At 36.0% G+C, this 19,514-nt stretch overlaps 1 pseudogene; it reads right to left on the bottom strand.

The window, feature by feature from the left end:
• Positions 1-9,257: 9,257 nt before the first annotated feature.
• LOC110290157 (olfactory receptor 8H1-like) lies at positions 9,258-10,201 on the bottom strand (annotated as a pseudogene).
• Between the last annotated feature and the right edge of the window lie 9,313 nt (positions 10,202-19,514).

Genomic DNA, 19,514 nt, shown 5'->3' with positions numbered 1-19,514 from the left:
TTTCCATCTATTAAGTGTTATCATGGCCCTTAGAGGAACATCTTTGAGAAAACTGGTATACTTTGTACATTTTTCTTTTTGTAAATTTTAAGAAGATGAAAGGTATTTGTTGCCCTGAACCTTTTAATTTTTTTTAAAGGGGAAGTAATGGGGAACCCAACTCCTCCATTCTCTTGCAATTGTGAGTATTTTTCTAATACTCTTAAATTTTTTCTGATTCTAATAAAATTGTACTTAGGCTTGTTTGCATCAGTTAATTGTTTCACTATATCAACATTGACTTCTAAACACAAAAGGACTTATTCATATGACCTCAGAAAGGCATGTATAAGAACTTCCTAGGTTCAAATCAGAGTCCCATCAGAGAGATGTTAACTGTTTCTGAGAGTTGTTTCACTAGCTCTCAGAGAACATGAGGTTTCACAATGCTTAACACACTTCAGGTATATCACAATTCTTTGCTTGCTCTTGTACTTCAAAAATAAGAGGTCTAAAATTGACTACTGATAAGAATCGGGTGTGTGCCCTCTTCCTGAAATAATACTTCTTTTGTAACAACAAATCCAAACTGGTGGTTGATGGGTCCCAACAACCCAGGACCTAGAAAAAAAATGCAATCTATTTTTATGAATGCAGTTTTAGTTTTATTCTAACCTTGTCAATCATTAATAGCTCCTTTCTCCATATTAACTGCAAACTTACATTTTAACTGTGATTTTAAGTATCTTAACGAAGTTCTCCCTGAATCAAATCACTGCCAATACTAGGTTTACATTAGAATAATATCTAATCTGTGTAGGTTCCCCATTAGGGTCTCTAATCATCAATCTCATCTTACTGGCTACAGACCTCTGTGTAAATTAACTGTGTTCAAATTTCCTTTAGTAGTGTATGATGGCAAGCTCAATTTCTACCACATCTGGTCAAGTTAAAAACTCTCCTACTGCTACATAAATTTAATCTGACCTATACCCTTTAGAACATGGGAACAAATTCTAAGACCTTCCCTTGGTATGTAGCCAATAAAGGAATGCATAATTTAGTAATTCGAGACTGCAGGATAGTTGAAATAAATTTTTTGGGTGATATTAGAGTTAGAGATGAACAATTGTTCATACAAATACATTGACAGAATTCATAGAGATATCATGTATGATCCAATGTGGAGAAGAAAGTCGTCTCTTTGATATAATAATTGAATGGTGCAGAGGATTGAAGATGGCAGCATAACTATCATAGGCTACTGAAGCATTAAGAAACCATTCAATTGGATCTCATGCAAATTTTTTATTCCTGTAAGGATAAATTTAGGTTTATATTTGTAAGTCGAGGCATTCATGGTGAATGCTCCTAAACTGTTGAGAAATAAAGAGTCGTAAATATTTTTAAGTATTTCTAAAGGGTTTTATTTATATGTACATTCCAGGGATTAAATAATCACATACACATGTTGAACAGTGTTTGACTGTAAACATTTTTTTTAAAAATTCTAAGATGATATTTGAATATGTTATTATGGTAAACATAGTCAGGGTTTAATTAATTTCATAAATAATTTCATGTTTAGTACAGGTATAGGGCTGCATTTCATATATTATCATTAGCCACTTAAATTAGATGTATTAAATAGGATATAACATTCTGGTAACATTGATTTTACTGCACACACATGCTGACTCTATACTTGCTTCATTATTTTGGACCCATAGAACAAGTTCATATGACTACAATCTCATTTATGAGAAATTTACTAAAACCAAACATGATGCTCGATATATGATAAATAAAGGAAAACTTAAATATATAATTTACTTTTCATTTGTTTGTAATACATTTAGATTACATATAAATAAGCTTAACTTTTCAAGACCATAGTTGGTGGCGCTAGGACATAAAGCTATTTAAGGAATTTTTGCACTTTTGCTTACCTGATCAATAAAACAAAATTTCTACTTAAGTAAATTACCAAAAGCATGATCATTGCTAGGAAACTCTTCTCTCTTGCAAACCCTGATATTAATTGTATAATACTAAATGTACTATGTGTACATGTATTAGTTAATTAATCTCATGTTGTTACTTTAACTGATCTAAAACACTCTAAGTGCAAGAATATTGACTATGAGCATATTCATAACTCACAAGCCTAAACAATGCATCAATTGCCAATGTTTCATCTCAATATAGGAGAAAATCTATTTAAAGATATAACAAAATGTTGTATTATTGCAATCATTTTATAGGTTAATATTACTATTCTGTGCAATTATTTTTAATTGGTAAAACAAGTTGCCCTAGAAATGTTATGCAAATCTTGGTCAAATGGAAATTCCTAGGAGGATATGGCCCACAAGCATCTCTGCATTTAACCTGGCTTTCCCTCTCTGCCTGATTCCTTCAGAGTTTCTCATGTATGATGGGCCTTGAGCATCATGATACCTGTGGATATCCTCAGGAGCCAATTCTTAAACAATGATATGGCATGATTTCACATGAGAGTACTGAGTTAGCCAGAGTCAGGCTGATTCGGTGTCAGACTTAAAATTGGTATTTCAGAAGACTAAGCCTGAGGTTTATTTCCACCTGAACTGAAGAAGTCCCAAACAAGTTAATCCAGAAAAAGAAAAAAACAAGCAAAATCCACTCAAAGGCAGCCAATTAGGAGCTTGCACAAGCTGCACTGCCCCCCACCTAGCCTGAGCCAAGTATAGCTATCAGCATCAGTTCTGGAAAGATCCCAAAATCCCCTTCACCAATCATGAAGGCATCCATACTCCTGGAGATAAAAACCAACACATCAGGAAAAAGAAAGACAACGGCTACCCACTACTTCCTTAACAGGCTTTAAACTGAACAAGAAATGCTTACACATCTGTCTCCATCTCAACAAATGGTAGAATTCTCATGATAGATTTCTGCAGAATATGCACTCATACTTGTTGCATACTATTTGAGTCTGAGATATAACTTTTGGGTGAATTATGTATCCTTACACAAAAATCAGAGTTCAAGGGATAATTCAGGGTATCTACTTTTGTCTAGAGCATAAATATACAGTACATGATCATTCTGTCATCTTTCCTGGTGTGGTAGGTTGAGACAAAATATACCTTGGCAGCAACTACAAGAATATATGGAATATAAGATTAATGGTATATACTTATCAAATTAGCATATTGGACTAGAGTGGAAGAGAGCAGTTTTTCTAACATAAACATAGTTACATTTTCAGTGACAATCAAAAATGGAGCAGGGAATTTGTCATCAAGAAATTTTTAAATCAAAACATGATTATATCAAATGTATTCATTAAAATAATAAAATGCATGCAAAGTTCAAACAAAACTAAAACTGTTGCTAAACTCCTTTTAACATGTTTATCTCTAAAATTACATCATATTGAGCACACAATACTATCTGTATTCTGATATTTTTGGTATACTAGAGATTACTTTTGATCACTTTACTATATAACATATATTTTTAAATCTTCTTGCATTCTTTTATAGGAAAAATTGATTTGGCCATCTACCATCTAAAGAACACTCCTCTGTATGTTATGCCAGACTTTCACCCACTCATAGGACGGTTTCAGTACTTGGTTATGGACGTTGATGACTGTTGGATTTAGGTAATATCTAGCTCTCATATACTATGACTATGTTATAATTTTCTTTTTCTTGATTAACCTATGCTCATATTCCAATTATGGAAACATTAGTACACCCCTTAACAGTATATACTATTTCGTATTTTCCCATTTTCCTGCTCCATGTTTTTGCTACATTTTCAGTATGAGGAAGGAGGTATACAGGATCACACAGCATCCTGCATATGATGGTCATGGCATGATATATGTCAGTGTAAACTTTTCACAATCTTGTGGGTCAAGAGTATCAGTGATAAGCACTTTTTGTTTTTTTGTTTTTGTTTTTGCTTTGTTTTGTTTTTAGGTTTGAAGGCTTTATTTATGTATTTATTTATTTTCATGGATTCATTTTTTATTAGATATTTTCTTTATTTACATTTCAAATGCTATCCTGAAAGTTCCCTATACCTTCCCCCACCCTGCTCCCCTACCCACCCACTCCTACTTTTTGGCCCTGGCGTTCCCCTGTATTGGGGCTAGAGACATGAGCTCTGGGGGTACTGGTTAGTTCACATTGTTGTCCCACCTATCGGGTTGCAGACCCCTTCATCTGCTTCGAAGCACTTTTACTTTCTAAGCCTCAATGCCAGTCCTCCAAATACATTTTTAAATGATTATCTAGTCATCAACTTCTTTTCTTTTGCTTGACTTTTGTATTATTACTACTTATTATTTTTAAGACATGTACTTTCTCTGTGCAATCTGTCCTTTTGGTCTTTAAGTTTTCTAGAATATTGTCATATGAGTGAGAATCCTCCTTCCTCAGAAGTATAAGTGCTAGGATTACAAACATATCATACCACATCCAACTAGTACAGGAATTTTTGAAGCAACAACGTTTTTCCAAATACATTAAAGTCTCTCTAAAAATTAAGCATATATATATATATTAATTTTTATATATTATTATATAATATATAAAATATTATTATATATTTTATATAATATTATTATATAATATATATTAATATATATATTAATCATTCCATTTGTTTACATCTCAGATGATATCCCAATCCCACATCCACTCTCTCCACTCCCCTTTGCCTGCATGAGGGTTATCCCAGACCTACCCACACTCTCCTGCCCTACCGCTTCAGCATTGCCCCTACATTGGGACATCAGTCCTCCCCAGGACCAAGGGCCTTCCCTACCGTTGCTGTCAGTTAAGATCATCTTCTGCTTCATATGTATCTGGAGACATGGATTTCTCCAGGTACATTCTGTGGTTGGTGGTCTAGACTCTGGAAGAACTGGGTAGTCAAGCCAGTTTTTATTGTTCTTTGAATGGGGTTGCAATTCCCCTCAGCTCCTCCAGATCCCCCACCAGGTTCCCTGAGCTCACCCTAATTGTTGATTCCAAGCATCCACATCTGTATTGGTCAGTTGCTGGCCAGGCCTCCCAAGGAACAGCCACTTTAGGCTCCTGTCAACAAGTGCCTCTTGACCACAGCTTGGTGTCTGCAAGCATGATGGATCCCCAGGTGGGACAGACCCCTGTTGGCCCTTCCTTCAGTCTCTGTTCCATGTTTTGTCCCTGTTTTTCTTTTGTACAGGAACAATTCTGGGTTAAAAACTTTGAGATGGATAGGTGGCCCCATCCCTCAACCAGGCTTTGTGCCTATCTACTGAAGGGGGTCTCGACAGGTTCTATCCCCTCCTTCTCTAAGCATTCAGCTAAAGTCATCCCCATTAGGTCCAAGGAGCCACATGTTTCCCTGGTTCACAAAGAATCATGATATAAACTTTTTATTTTTATTTTACTATATTTAAATTCACTTCAATGAAGTGCTGTAAATCTGTTTTTAATTATTTTGAGTGGGATTTTTACCATTTACCAGTGTTCTATCAGAGCTATATTTAGAAATAAGTTTATTAGTTCTTTAAGAATTTTGTACGAGTGTTTTGATCATACTCGGCCCTTTGCAAGTCTTCCTAAATCCACTCACCCTTTACCATTTTCCCGTGTGTCTTTTTAAAAAATAACACGCCAAGAACAATTTTTGATGCTCAAATGTTCTTGCATGCATAGTTTTCCAGTGGAGTCTTGTTTGACCTACCAGGGATCATGCGCTTACAGAAAATGACTTCCCTTGTCCCATAAGCTAATAATTGCCAGTAACTCCATAGCAATGTTGGCATTTACTTCTCATCTCCTGTCTCAATATCGGGATATGGGAGGGCTTAGGCTTGCACAACTGAGTTATTTTCTTTTTCTTTTATTTTTTAAGTTAATTCATCTACTTAATTTACATGCTAAAAACAGCTTCCTTTCTTCCCTTTCCTCCAATTATGTCCTTTTCACACCCCAACCCCAGTCCATCAGTTCCTTATTTCTGTTCAGAAAAGAGAACGCATCCTAGGGAAGTCTTCATAATTTTGGATATCAAGTTTCAGTATGACTAGGTGCGTTTTCTCTTATTGTGGTTAGACAAATAGAAGGAATACTGCAAAATTCAGTCTATGAGGCTATATTGACTCTGATACTCAACCACACAAAGATTCAACCAAGAAAGATAATTTCAAATCAATCTCCCCTATGACCAATTATGTAAAATAACCTCAGTAAAATACTCTTAAACAGAATCTAAGGCACATCAAAGACATCATCCACCATGATAAAGCAGGCTTTATTCCAAAGTATTGATATTTGCAGATGATGAAATAGTACGCATAAATGACACCAAATAGTCTACCAGAGACCTCCTACAAGTGATAAACAGATTCAGTAAAGTGGCTGGGTAAAAAGTTAATCAAAAATTTCAGTAGCCCTCCTATATACAAATGAGAAACAGTCAGAGATTAACATAGTAAATTGTGGCCATCTTACCAAAGCAATATGCCGATTCCATTCAATTACTTCTAAAGTTCCAACACAATATTTTACAGATCTTGAAAGAACAATTCTCATCTTTATATTGAAAAACAAGAAAATCCAGGGTATCTAGAACAATCCTGAGTGATAAAAACTTTTATACTAAGACTATTTCAGCATCTAATATGAGTAGAACATGCAAGAATACAATAATGAAATTACAGGACAAATAGAAGTATTCAAATAGAGCAGTAATTATAATTTTATAATCACATTAAAAATGGGTTGTCATATATTATAAAGACTAGAAGATAATTTTATTTCAACTAGAGCTTATCAATTTCCTCAAGTTAGATATAATAAACAAATGGATGATATAAGTTCCCTAAATATTGACAATAAAGTAATGCTAGCTCAAATATATCATATATGAGGGCACAGCATATGTATTTATCTGTGAACTGCTTTCCATGTAACCATGAAGGACTAATAAGTCCTACTACCATGTAAAACATTGTGCCAGGTATGTGTATGTTTATCTACACATTAGTGAATCAGAGATAGGAAGAAAGCTAGTGATCCCAGGGTTACTGGTGAGTTATAGGATCAGTGAGACATGACATATTAAAAAAAATAGAGGAAAAATAAAAAGACAGACAGCATATTGGTAATTAGTGATAAGCCAAACTAACGAGTAAACAACAAATTAATTAATTTAATTTGTATTTCTAATCATAGACATGAACAAATTAGAGTAAAATTATGTGTAGATCCTGGACAACACAGATACCAAAGAAAGAAATTAATAATACTTTCCTATGTGATTGATATAGGCGAAAGCCAACATTTATAAGAGATAATTGTATGAATATATAGATATTTAGGAGATTTAATTAAATGGTGGTAGTTGGAACACATGAAAAATTGTAAGAGTATTATCCATTAAAGTAGAATACTTTCACATAGATTAAAATACATAGAGCAATTTAGAAAAAAACCTAAATATAATTTTACATTAATAGCCAACAATGACACACAATTCAATGATTCATAAGTTATATCTAGTGGCTTAAAAAAGCTTTAAGGTATTCAATACAAAAGATTACAAACAAAAATGAAATATTTGGAATCTGGAACTATTTCTGAAATAATATTTAGATAAAAGAAAGACAATTTTCACTGTAGTTAGAGTTTATGAAGATAAATTTATAATAATAAAAGAAAATATAAGAAAATATCTATGACATGTAATCAAATATATATTCTGTGTCAATTCTGTGTCAAAAATATCTTAACTAAATTTAATAAAAGGTATACTACTCATTATATTACATGCTTTCAGTTTTCAAAATTTTCAATTTTTAAAAAATTTCATTGGCGCGTGCACACACACACATACAGATATCTATCTATCTATCGATCTATCTATCTATCTACCTATCATCTATCTATCTATAGATATATCTAATTATCTTTAATTAAAGTCATGTCATGACAGCTAGATTGGGTCAATACATTGCAGTTTTTAGCTTTACAAGTGTGTATTAAATTCACGGCATTAGATCTCCCCTTCCTAACTTTATCAAAACCAAATTCTTTAGCAATGAAGGTTAGGGCCCTCTCAGCAATTTCTTTCTTCATGTTTGGAATTTGAGGGGATCATCCAATGACAGATCCAGTGTAGATATTAAAAGCTGTTATTTTGTGGTCTCAACAACTGTATTTTATCTATAAAATTGCATTTCACAGATTTTCTCTTATCTTAAAATTTTATTTTAAATAACGAAAAATTAAACAGAACAAGGACAATGAGCAAGTAAATTTTTGATATTTATCAAAGTGATTGTGTTTCTAAAACACCAGAAACACATACAAAGAATTTAGATTATGCAGATTTGTGACATGATAAATTTACAATATATCATATTTGAAGCAATGCAAGATGAGAATAGTGTACTGATTACACATTCACTGACAATGTGAATTGCCTAAGAGATAATAAAATAATTGACATTTTTATATTAAATTGCATAGTACTTCCAATAGTACATACATCATTTAGATAAATGAAAATGCTGAATCAAAGTATGGAGAAAATAGCAAAACTATGCATCTTTGTCATACAAATGTGTGTATTCACATTATTAGACTAAGAAGAACATGTGTTAGAATGTCAATAATTATTACAGTGTGACTATTGGTAAAAATGTCAGTTTTTAGTTGCAAACAATACTTGGCTATAACTTAATTCTATTTTAATAATTTATTTGGAATTTAAACTTTAGAAGTACTGATTTTTTTCAGATATTTATGTTTGTTATTCAGTTTAACTGAAAATAATTTTTAAAACATCAATCTATAGCTTTCGCATAAAAGTAAGGATTGTTTCATGTAAAGTAATGTGCATTAATATATGGCAAAAATGCAAGTTTTGCAGTATTAAGTGATGACTTTTATTATTATATTCTCAAATAATTTTATACATAATCTTACCACATTGTTCTGGAATTCTTATTCTCTGTTGCTGAAGAATTAGTGATTAAATACCCAGTGAACTTTGTTATTTTATGTTATAAGAGGATTTTATCTGGCATAGTGGTCACTTTGATAATAATCAAATGGGTGTCTTATTATATAGACTATACAAAATTAAATCTAATAATTTCAATTGAGTTCTGTGTAATGTAAACTTTCCAAATATAAGAAGATGCAAATGTTTTCTTATTGTTAAGGCATAGAAGCCAAGGGGATAATGTGAACAAAGGAAATTTGACCTTTGGCATAATTGTTGCCTTAATAGTAGAGATCTTTTTCTCTTTTCTTTATAATTCTATCAATAGCACATTTTACTTCTTTGTTTCTGAGACTATAAATGAGTGGGTTAAGCATGGGAATCACAATGGTATAAAACACAGAAGCCACTTGATCCTTTCCCAAAGAGAAAGACTTATTTGATTTTAAATGAGTGAAGATCATAGTGCCATAAAATATGGTAACTGCCAGGATATGAGAGGCACAAGTTGAGAAGGCCTTTTGCTTTCCTGAAGTGGAACTGATCTTCAAAATGGTAGAGAGAATAGACATATAAGATGCAGATATTGTGATAAGGGATAACAGTAGAGTGGAACCAGCAAAAATGAATATAATGAATTCAATATCATGTGTGTTGCTGCATGAGAGGGCTAAAGTGGGGATGTGTCACAAAAAAAGTCATGGATGACATTGGAGTTGCAGAAATCCAGTGTACCCATGCATAACATATTGACAGTAGAATCTACAGCTCCAAACACATATGACCCAGTAAGGAGGGCACTACAGAATCTTTTGGACATAATGACTGAATAATGTAGAGGTTTGCAGATAGCTACATACCGATCATAGGCCATTGAAGACAGAAGGAAACACTCAGTAGCTGCCAGAAGGACAAAAAAGTACATTTGAGTGAAGCAGCCGATGAAAGAAATATTCTTAGTGGAAGTCCGCAAGTTTTCTAAAGTTTTAGGTGTGATGACAGTAGAGTAACTCAGGTCAAGGAATGACAAGTGGGTGAGAAAAAAATACATTGGAGTATGAAGCTGGACATCTAGACGGATGATCAGTATCATGCCTATGTTCCCCAGAACAGTGACCAGGTATATCAGGAAAAAAAGCACAGATAGGACCAGTTGAACCTCCTTGGAATCAGTCAGTCCCATGAGAATGAAATCAGGCTTAAATGTATAATTCAAGGTATTCATTGCAAACTACCCTAAAATGAAATTAAAATGATACTTAAGTAAATCTCAATAAAATATTTTATGCATATTTCTTTATTTTTATAATTAATTTCTGTTGTCAAAAATATTATTTCTACATTGTTACTAAAAACTAATTCCAAAATAGAAGTATGATACTTAATTACTATGTAAGAAAAATCATAGATCTTTTATATTTTCAATAGAATTATTTCATTTTCAAAGAGAAACAAGGTACAAAAATACTAATTACTAATGAGAAGTATTAAATTACTATTTCAAATACTTCTTGATTGTATATATACATAATTTCACTGCAGAAGCATATTTGTGATCCTGCATTGCTCTCTATAATTAGCTTTTGAAACTTAATCAAAATACTTAATAAACAGAAAAAGAAATTTAGAAAACCATTTTAATGTTAACATTTGCTCTTCTTTTTCTTCAAATGTAATTTATATCATTTTTTACAGAAGTCCCATTGGCTCCTGTAAAATATGTGCCAATTTATGATGCAAAGATAATCTCAGTTGGGGCTTGAGATTATCTTTCTTTTAAAATTCACTTTTAAAATATAACAATAACTTTTAGAATCTCATGTTATTAACACATTTTTGTCAGAAATCCTGACAGTTCTTGACAAATCTGCAAACTCAGTGTGTATAAACAGTCTTAGGGTAAACACCTTGTGTTATTTTTAACTCTTCTAAGACCTTCTACCTTCACAATACTTACTGTGGGCCAATTTTTTGTTGTTGTTTGTTTGTTTTAGGAAACAGCAATCATAGACCTTTTAATATCATAGGCCTAAAATTTTGACAACTTTGAATTTTTTTCAAAAATAAAAGAGGACATAGGTTTAAGGATCTGAATGTTTCTGAAGTATGGATTTCCTTGTTATTTCCAAATATCTGTGTATTCATTTTCTTAAAATAGAAAGATAAAACACATCAGCCAAAAGGTATTATTCAGATCTTGTTGGAGTACAAGGTCCCACAGTAGCTATTAGTCAAATGAGTTCTAGTACCGTCTATAAGTCCAAGTAGAGTAGTCTATGTCTTTTTTAACCTAATAATTCTAGACAAATTTGCATAAGGGTGCTGAGCATAATCAAACCTGTGGTCATCCTTAGAGACTAATTTCTAAGAAAGATTGGCATGCTGTTGAGAACCAAAGTTCCAGGAATAATTGAGCCAGAGATTTCCTTTTCTAAGCCCCACAGTGAATAGAATGACCAAATCTTTCCTTCTAATGATATAATTGCATTGTAGAGTTGTATGTGCACTTATTTTTATTAGTTCAGAAGAGTGGAAATTTTAAAAGGTATTTGTGTTTATCAGTTATATTCTCAATATTGCATTTATAAGGTTTTAATGAGATATAATTTATCTTGAGAAGAATGATTCTATAATAATAAGATGCATGCATTATAAACAATAAACTATACAAGAAAATCTCAGCTTAGTTATGTTTTAGACTTTATTTTTAATTTGTTTTATTTTATTTTATATTTTATTTTTCAGTTCCTTAAACATGACAGGTGAGACACAAAGTTTAAAATTAGTAACCACTACAAAACCTACAGTGGATAGCTCAGGGCAAAGACAGAGCTCCAGACCCCTCCCACATCAAGACAGCTTGACTTCCATATGCTCTGACACAACCAGGCTCATAGAAGAGACACAGAAACCTGCCCCAATACTTGATGAGACCCCCATGGGACCCAGCAGAGGTGGACACTATCTGCCCTGCCCAGCAGAGACACATCTTTCCTCTAGCCCACAATTTGACCCTGGGCAGAGCCAGTGGTGCACACCCCCTCCCACAGGCAGAGACAGCTTGTCAGAGAGAATCTCCTTTACAACCAGGCTCACAGGTTCACAGGCTCACAGGAGGAACAGAATTTAGTCACAGACAGCAAGGCCAGTAAACACTTGAGATAAACAGATAGCAATAGGCAAGTATAAACACATATGCAAGAGAAAACAATGTTATGTGACTTCATCAGAACCTAGTTCTCTTACTACAGCAAACCGTGGATATACCTGAAAAGCAAGACTCCAACCTAAAATACCATTACATCAATATCAAACAGGATCTTAAGGACGATATAAATAACTCCCTTAAAGAAATACAGGATAAGACAGGTAAGCAGGTAGAAACCCATCAAGAAGAAAAACATGAATCCCTTAAAGAAGTACAGAAAAATACAATCAAACAGGTGAAGGAATTGAACAAAAGAGTCCAAGATCTAAAAATGGAAATAGAAGCAATTAAGAAATCACAAAGTGAAGCAACCCTGGAGATGGAAAACCTAGGAAAGAGATCAGGAATAACATATGCAAGCATCACCAACGGAATACAAGTACAGAAGAGAGAATCTGAGTGTGGAAGAGACTATAGAAGATATTGAGACAACAGTCAAAGAAAATACAAAGTGCAAAAAGCTGCCAACCCAAAACATCCAAGAAAATCAGGGAACAATAACAAGATCAAGCCTAAGAATAATAGGAGTAGAAGAGAGAGAAGATTACCAATGCAAGGGGTCAGAAAACATCTTCAACAAAATCATAGAAGAAAACTTCCCTATCCTAAAGAAATAGGTGGTCACAACCATACAAGAATCCTACAAAATAGCAAATATATTTAACTAGAAAAGAAATTCCTCCTGTCACATAATAATCAAAACACTAAATGCACAGAACAAGGAAAGAATATTGAAAACATAAGGGGAAAATGCCAAGTAACATATAAAGGTAGAATTACTCCAGACTTTTCAACCGAGATTCTAAAATCCAGATCTTGGATAGATATTATTCAGACCATAAGAGAACACAAATATCAGTGTAGGCTACTTTTCCTAGCAAAACTCTCAGTCACCATTGATGGAGACACCAAAATATTTTGTGAGAAAACCAACTTTATATGTTATCTTTTCACTAATCAGCCCTACAGAGGGTAAGAGAAGGAAAACTACAACATAAACCATGAAACGCCAATAAATCTAAACATCCGACATCACACAACAAATCCAAAAGAGGAGAAACGAACAAACAATATAACACCACAAACAATGAAAATAGGAGACAACAATCATTGGTATTTAATATCTCTCAACATCAATGAATTCAATTCACCAATAAAAAGACATAAGTTAGCAGACTGGATACATAAACAGGACCCAGCATGTCATTGCATGCAGGAAACACACATCAGTGACAAAAACAGACACTTCCTCAAAATAAAAGGCTGGAATAACTTTTCCAAGTAAAGGGTCCCAAGAAACAAGGTGAAGTAGCCATTGTAATATCCAGTTAAAAAGAGTTTCAACCAAAATTTTTGAAACCACTTCTTACTCATCAAATGCAAAGTCCACCAAGATGAACTCTCAAGTCTGACCATCTATGCCCCAAATGCAAGGGCACGCAAATTTGTAAAAGACACTTTACTAAAGCTCAAATACACATTGGTCCTCATACAGTAATACTGGGAAACATCACCACCCAACTCTCAACAATGGGTAGACTCAGTGAAACTAATATATCTACAGAACATTTCACCCTAAAACAAATATATATACTTTATTCTCAGCACCTTATGGTACCTTCTCCAAAATTGATTATGTAAGTCCTCAATAAATAAGCCTCAACATACCAAAGAAGATTGAACTAATCTGATGCTTTCTATCAGAACACTATGAACTAAGGTTGATCTTCATAACAACAAAATCAAAAGAAAGCCCACATACCCATGGAAATTGAATAACTCTCTACTCAAAGATAACTTTGTCATGGAAGAAATGAAGAAATAAATTAAAGATACAATTCATAGACCACATGAAGCACAAGAAGAAGGAAGATCCAAGTGTGGGTGCTTCAATTCTTCTTAGAAGGGGGAACAAAATGCTCATGGAAGCAAATACAGAGACAAAGTATGGAGCAAAAACTGAAGAAAAGGCCACCCAGAGACTGCTCTGCCTGTGTATCCATCCCATATACAGTCACTAAATGCAGACACTATTGTGGATGCCAAGAAGTACATGCTGACAGGAGCCTGATATCAATGTATCCTGAGAGACTCTACGAGAGGCTGACATATACAGAGGCAGATGATTGCAGCCAACCATTGAACTGATCATGGGGTCTCCAATAAATGAGTTAGAGAAAGGACTGAGGGAGCTGAGGGGGTTTGGTGTGCCATGGGAAGAACAGCAATGTCAACCAATCAAAGCTCCCAGGGTTTAAACCACCTACCATGGATTACACATGTAGGGACCAATGGCTCTAACTATATGTGTAGCAGAGGATAGCCTTGTTGGGCATCAATGGGAGAGGAGGCCCTTGGTCCTGTGAAAGCTCAATGCTCCAGTGTGGGGGAATGTAAGGGCGGGGAGGCAGGAGTAGTTGGGTGAGTGGGTAGGGGCACACTGTCAAAGAGGCAGGGGGATGGGGATGGGATAGAGGGTTTCTTGGGGGCAAATCAGGAAAGAGGATGGCTTTTGAATTATGAGTGAATGAAATACCCAATAAAAATGCAAATTAAAAAAAATAAAAGAGGGCAGCCAGAGGACAGTGCCCCGCCCTGCACAGGAGCCCTCTGCGTGAGGAGAAGGGAGCACCATCTTGATGCCAGGACTCCTCCGAACTTAGGAACTTAGTCTGCACAGGTGAGAGTGTGCACCACAGAGGCAGACAGCTTCTGGGACAGGTGGGAGCCACAGAGCCACTGAGCCAGCACCCTTTTGGGGTCACAGACATCCGGTACCCTCCCAGCTGGAGGACAGTGGCCCGCCCTGCACAGGAGTCCTCTGCCTCAGGAGAAGGGAGTGCCATCTTGGATCCGGGACTCCTCCAAACATAGGAACTTAGTCTGCACAGGTGAGAGTGTGCACCACAGAGGCAGACAGCTTCTGGGACAGGTGGGAGCCACAGAGCCACTGAGGCAGCACCCTTCTGGGGCCGCAGACATCTAGCACCCTCCCAACCGAAGGACAGTGGTCCCACCCTGCACGGAGCCCTCTACCTCATGAGAAGAGAGCTCAATCTTGGATCCGGGACTCCCCCAAACTTAGGAACTTAGTCTGCACAGGTGAGAGTGTGCACCACAGAAGCTGACAGCTTCTGTGACCTGCCAAAGCAACACAGCATCTGGGAAAGGTCCTGTTTTGGGCCTTCTTCTTCGGCCAGGAGGAGGTCTAAACACGAGATATCTGTGTACCTTCCCTGTAAGAGGAGAACTTGTCAGCAGAGAGTGCTCTAACCACTGAAACTCAGAGGAGAGAGCCTGTCTCCCAGGTCTGCTGATAGACGGTAATCAGAATCACCAGAAGAACAATCTCTAAACAGAGACAACTATAACAACTCCAGAGATTACCAGATGGCGAGAGGTAAACGTAAGAATCTTACTAACAGAAACCAAGACCACTAATCATCAGCAGAACCCAGCACTCCCACTTCGCCCAGTACAGGGCACCCCAACACACCTGAAAAGCTAGACCTGGATTTAAAAGCATATTTCATGATGATGGTAGAGGACATCAAGAAGGACTTTAATAACTCACTTAAAGAATTGCAGGAAAACATTGCTAAAGAGTTACAAGTCCTTAAAGAAAAACAGGATAACACAACCAAACAGGTAGATGTCCTTAAAGAAAAACAGGAAAACACATCCAAACAGATGATGGAAATGAACAAAACCATACTAGACCTAAAAAGGGAAGTAGACACAATAAAGAAAACCCAAAATGAGGCAACACAGGAGATAGAAACCCTAGGAAAAAAATCTGGAACCATAGATGCGAACATCAGCAACAGAACACAAGAGATGGAAGAGAGAATCTCAGGTGCAGAAGATTCCATAGAGAACATCGGCACAACAATCAAGGAAAATGGAAAATGCAAAAAGATCCTAACTCAAAACATCCAGGAAATCCAGGACACAATGAGAAGACCAAACCTACGGATAATAGGAGTGGATGAGAATGAAGATTTTAAACTCAAAGGACCAGCAAATATCTTCAACAAAATTATAGAAGAAAACTTCCCAAATCTAAAGAAAGAGATGCCCATGAACATACAAGAAGCCTACAGAACTCCAAATAGACTGGACCAGAAAAGAAATACCTCCCGACACATAATAATGAGAACAACAAATGCACTACATAAAGATAGCATACTAAAAGCAGTAAGAGAAAAAAGCCAAGTAACATATAAAGGCAAGCCTATCAGAATTACACCAGATTTTTCACCAGAGACTATGAAAGCCAGAAGATCCTGGACAGATGTTATACAGACAATAAAAGAACACAAATTCCAGCCCAGGCTATTATACTCGGCCAAACTCTCAATTAACATAGATGGAGAAACCAAAGAATTCCACGACAAAACCAAATTCACACATTATCTCTCCACGAATCCAGCCCTGCAAAGGATAATAACAGAAAAAAAAAAAAAAAAAAAACAATACAAGGACGGGAACCAAGCCCTAGAAAAAACAAGAAGGTAATCCCTCAACAAACCTAAAAGAAGACAGCCGCAAGAAGAGAATGCCAACTTTAACAACAAAAATAACAGGAAGCAACAATTACTTTTCCTTAATATCTCTTAATATCAATGGACTCAACTCCCCAATAAAAAGACATAGACTAACAAACTGGCTACACAAACAAGACCCAACATTTTGCTGCTTACAGGAAACTCATCTCAGAGAAAAAGATAGAAACTACCTCAGAATGAAAGGCTGGAAAACAATTTTCCAAGCAAATGGTATGAAGAAACAAGCTGGAGTAGCCATTCTAATATCTGATAAGATTGACTTCCAACCCAAAGTCATCAAAAAAGACAGGGAGGGGCACTTCATACTCACCAAAGGTAAAATCCAAGAGGAACTATCAATTCCGAATATCTATGCTCCAAATACAAAGGCAGCCACATTCATTAAAGAAACTTTAGTAAAGCTCAAAGCACACATTGCACCTCATACAATAATAGTGGGAGACTTCAACACACCACTTTCACCAATGGACAGATCATGGAAACAGAAACTAAGCAGGGACACAGTTGTAACTAACAGAAGTTATGAATCAAATGGATCTGGCAGATATCTACAGAACATTCTATCCTAAAACAAAAGGATATACCTTCTTCTCAGCACCTCATGGTACCTTCTCCAAAATTGACCACATAATTGGTCACAACACAGGCCTCAACAGATACAAAAATATTGAAATTGTCCCATGCATCCTATCAGATCACCATGGACTAAGGCTAATCTTCAATAACAAAATAAATAATAGAAAGCCAACATTCAGTTGGAAACTGAACAACACTGTGCTCAATGATACCTTGGTCAAGGATGGAATAAAGAAAGAAATTAAGGACTTTTTAGAGTTCAATGAAAAAGAAGCCACAACATACCCAAACTTATGGGACACAATGAAAGCATTTCTAAGAGGAAAACTCATAGCTCTGAGTGCCTCCAAAAAGAAACTAGAGAGATCACACATTTGCAGCTTGACAACACACCTAAAAGAACTAGAATAAAAGGAAGCAAATTCACCCAAGAGGAGTAGCCAGCAGGAAATAATCAAACTCAGGGGCGAAATCAACCAAGTGGAAACAAGAACTATTCAAAGAATCAACCAATCAAGGAGCTGGTTCTTTGAGAAAATCAACAAGATTGATAAACCCTTAGCCAGACTCACTAGAGGGCACAGGGAAAGCATTCTAATTAACAAAATCAGAAATGAAAAAGGAGACATAACAACAGATCCTGAAGACATCCAAAACACCATCAGATCCTTCTACAAAAGGCTATACTCAACGAAACTGGAGAACCTGGATGAAATGGAGAAGTTCCTAGACAGATACCAGGTACCAAAGTTGAATTGAAAGACTCTAAGACTCCCAAAGGAGACACTCACTTAAGCCTCAGGACAGCCGCGCACCCAAGAAGACACTGAGACCGAACTTAAGATGTAGAGAGTAAGATTTTATAAAGCAACAGCAAGCAAATACATGAACCAGAGCTCTGGGGTCGAAACTCTTACACCAAGCAAGGTGCAGAGGAGAATCGACAATTGGCCCAGACTTGTCACAGGCTTTTATAGGAGAAGGGTAAGGGGGGAACAGGGCAGGGAAAGTACAAATGTGCGTCATTAAAGAGTTCTGCCAAAGGTTATTTCCAGGGACTTTCTAAGGGCCTTTTCGCAACCAAGGGGTCGTGTCCTATATTTTGGCAATGTATATTGATTTATTGGAGTATTCTGAGGTTTGTTCAAACCTTTATCTTAAAAATGTTCCTGGCACAGTCCTAAGTTGGGAGGGTTTTGGACTGGGTTTATTCCAGGAGACCCTTATCTAAAAAAAATGTTCTTGGAACAGTTTTCAATTGGGAGGGGGTCGGACTTCTGGGGTGAGAAGTTCAGGAGTGTTCCGAGAACAGTCTCTGGATGGGAGGGGTAAGAGGACTAGATAGAGGACTTTGAGTTGAAGGGTTCAGGAAGAGTTCAGCTTTTCTTCTTTCATTCCCCCCTTCTTTTAGTACAAAGCTCTAATCTTAGAGCTGGGTACCGGTCTCCTGGAGAACTCGATATTGTTGCCTTAATACCATAACTTGTACTGCATTTATTCTTTCTCTGATAAAAGCCACTAACTTATTAAGAATGCAGGGGCCAAAAGTGAGCAAAAGCATAAGTGTAATTAAGGGTCCTGCTATGGTGGAGAGGAGGGTGGTGAGCCAAGGGGACTTATTAAACCAGCTTTCGAACCATCCTTGTTGGCTTTCTCTTTCTCTTTTATGCATATCTAGGCGTTCTCTAAGTTTGGCCATAGAGTCTTTGATTACTCCTGAATGATCAACATAAAAACAACACTCTTCTTTTAGGGCAGCACAAAGTCCTCCTTCTTTAAGGAATAATAAGTCTAATCCCCTCCTATTTTGCAGTACTACTTCAGACAGGGAAGTTAAAGATTCTTCTAATTTGGTTATAGACTGTTCTATAGTGCTAAGATCAATATCCATAGCCGTACGTAGTTCTTCATAATATTGGGGAGTCTGAATTAAGGCAGCGGTCCCTGTACCAACTCCCGCTGCTACTCCCAATCCTAAAAGTACTGCCAGAGTTAAGGTAATGGGCTCTCTTTTCCAGCGGACCCGATGATCAAACTTATCTAAAAAGGAGCTATCATCATGATACAGGAGTCTAGGAATAAGCTGAACTAAAATGCAGAAATCTTTGGAACTATTAAAAACAGATATAGATACACAAGGAGTGAGACCGGTATTGCAAGCCCATACTGTGTCTATGGGGGGCACC

The sequence above is a fragment of the Mus caroli genome, unplaced genomic scaffold (assembly GCF_978045245.1).
Source record: "Mus caroli unplaced genomic scaffold, Mus_caroli_1 scaffold_2, whole genome shotgun sequence".
In the NCBI taxonomy this organism is placed as follows: Eukaryota; Metazoa; Chordata; class Mammalia; order Rodentia; family Muridae; genus Mus; species Mus caroli.
This window is presented reverse-complemented; position numbering and strand designations above follow the sequence as displayed.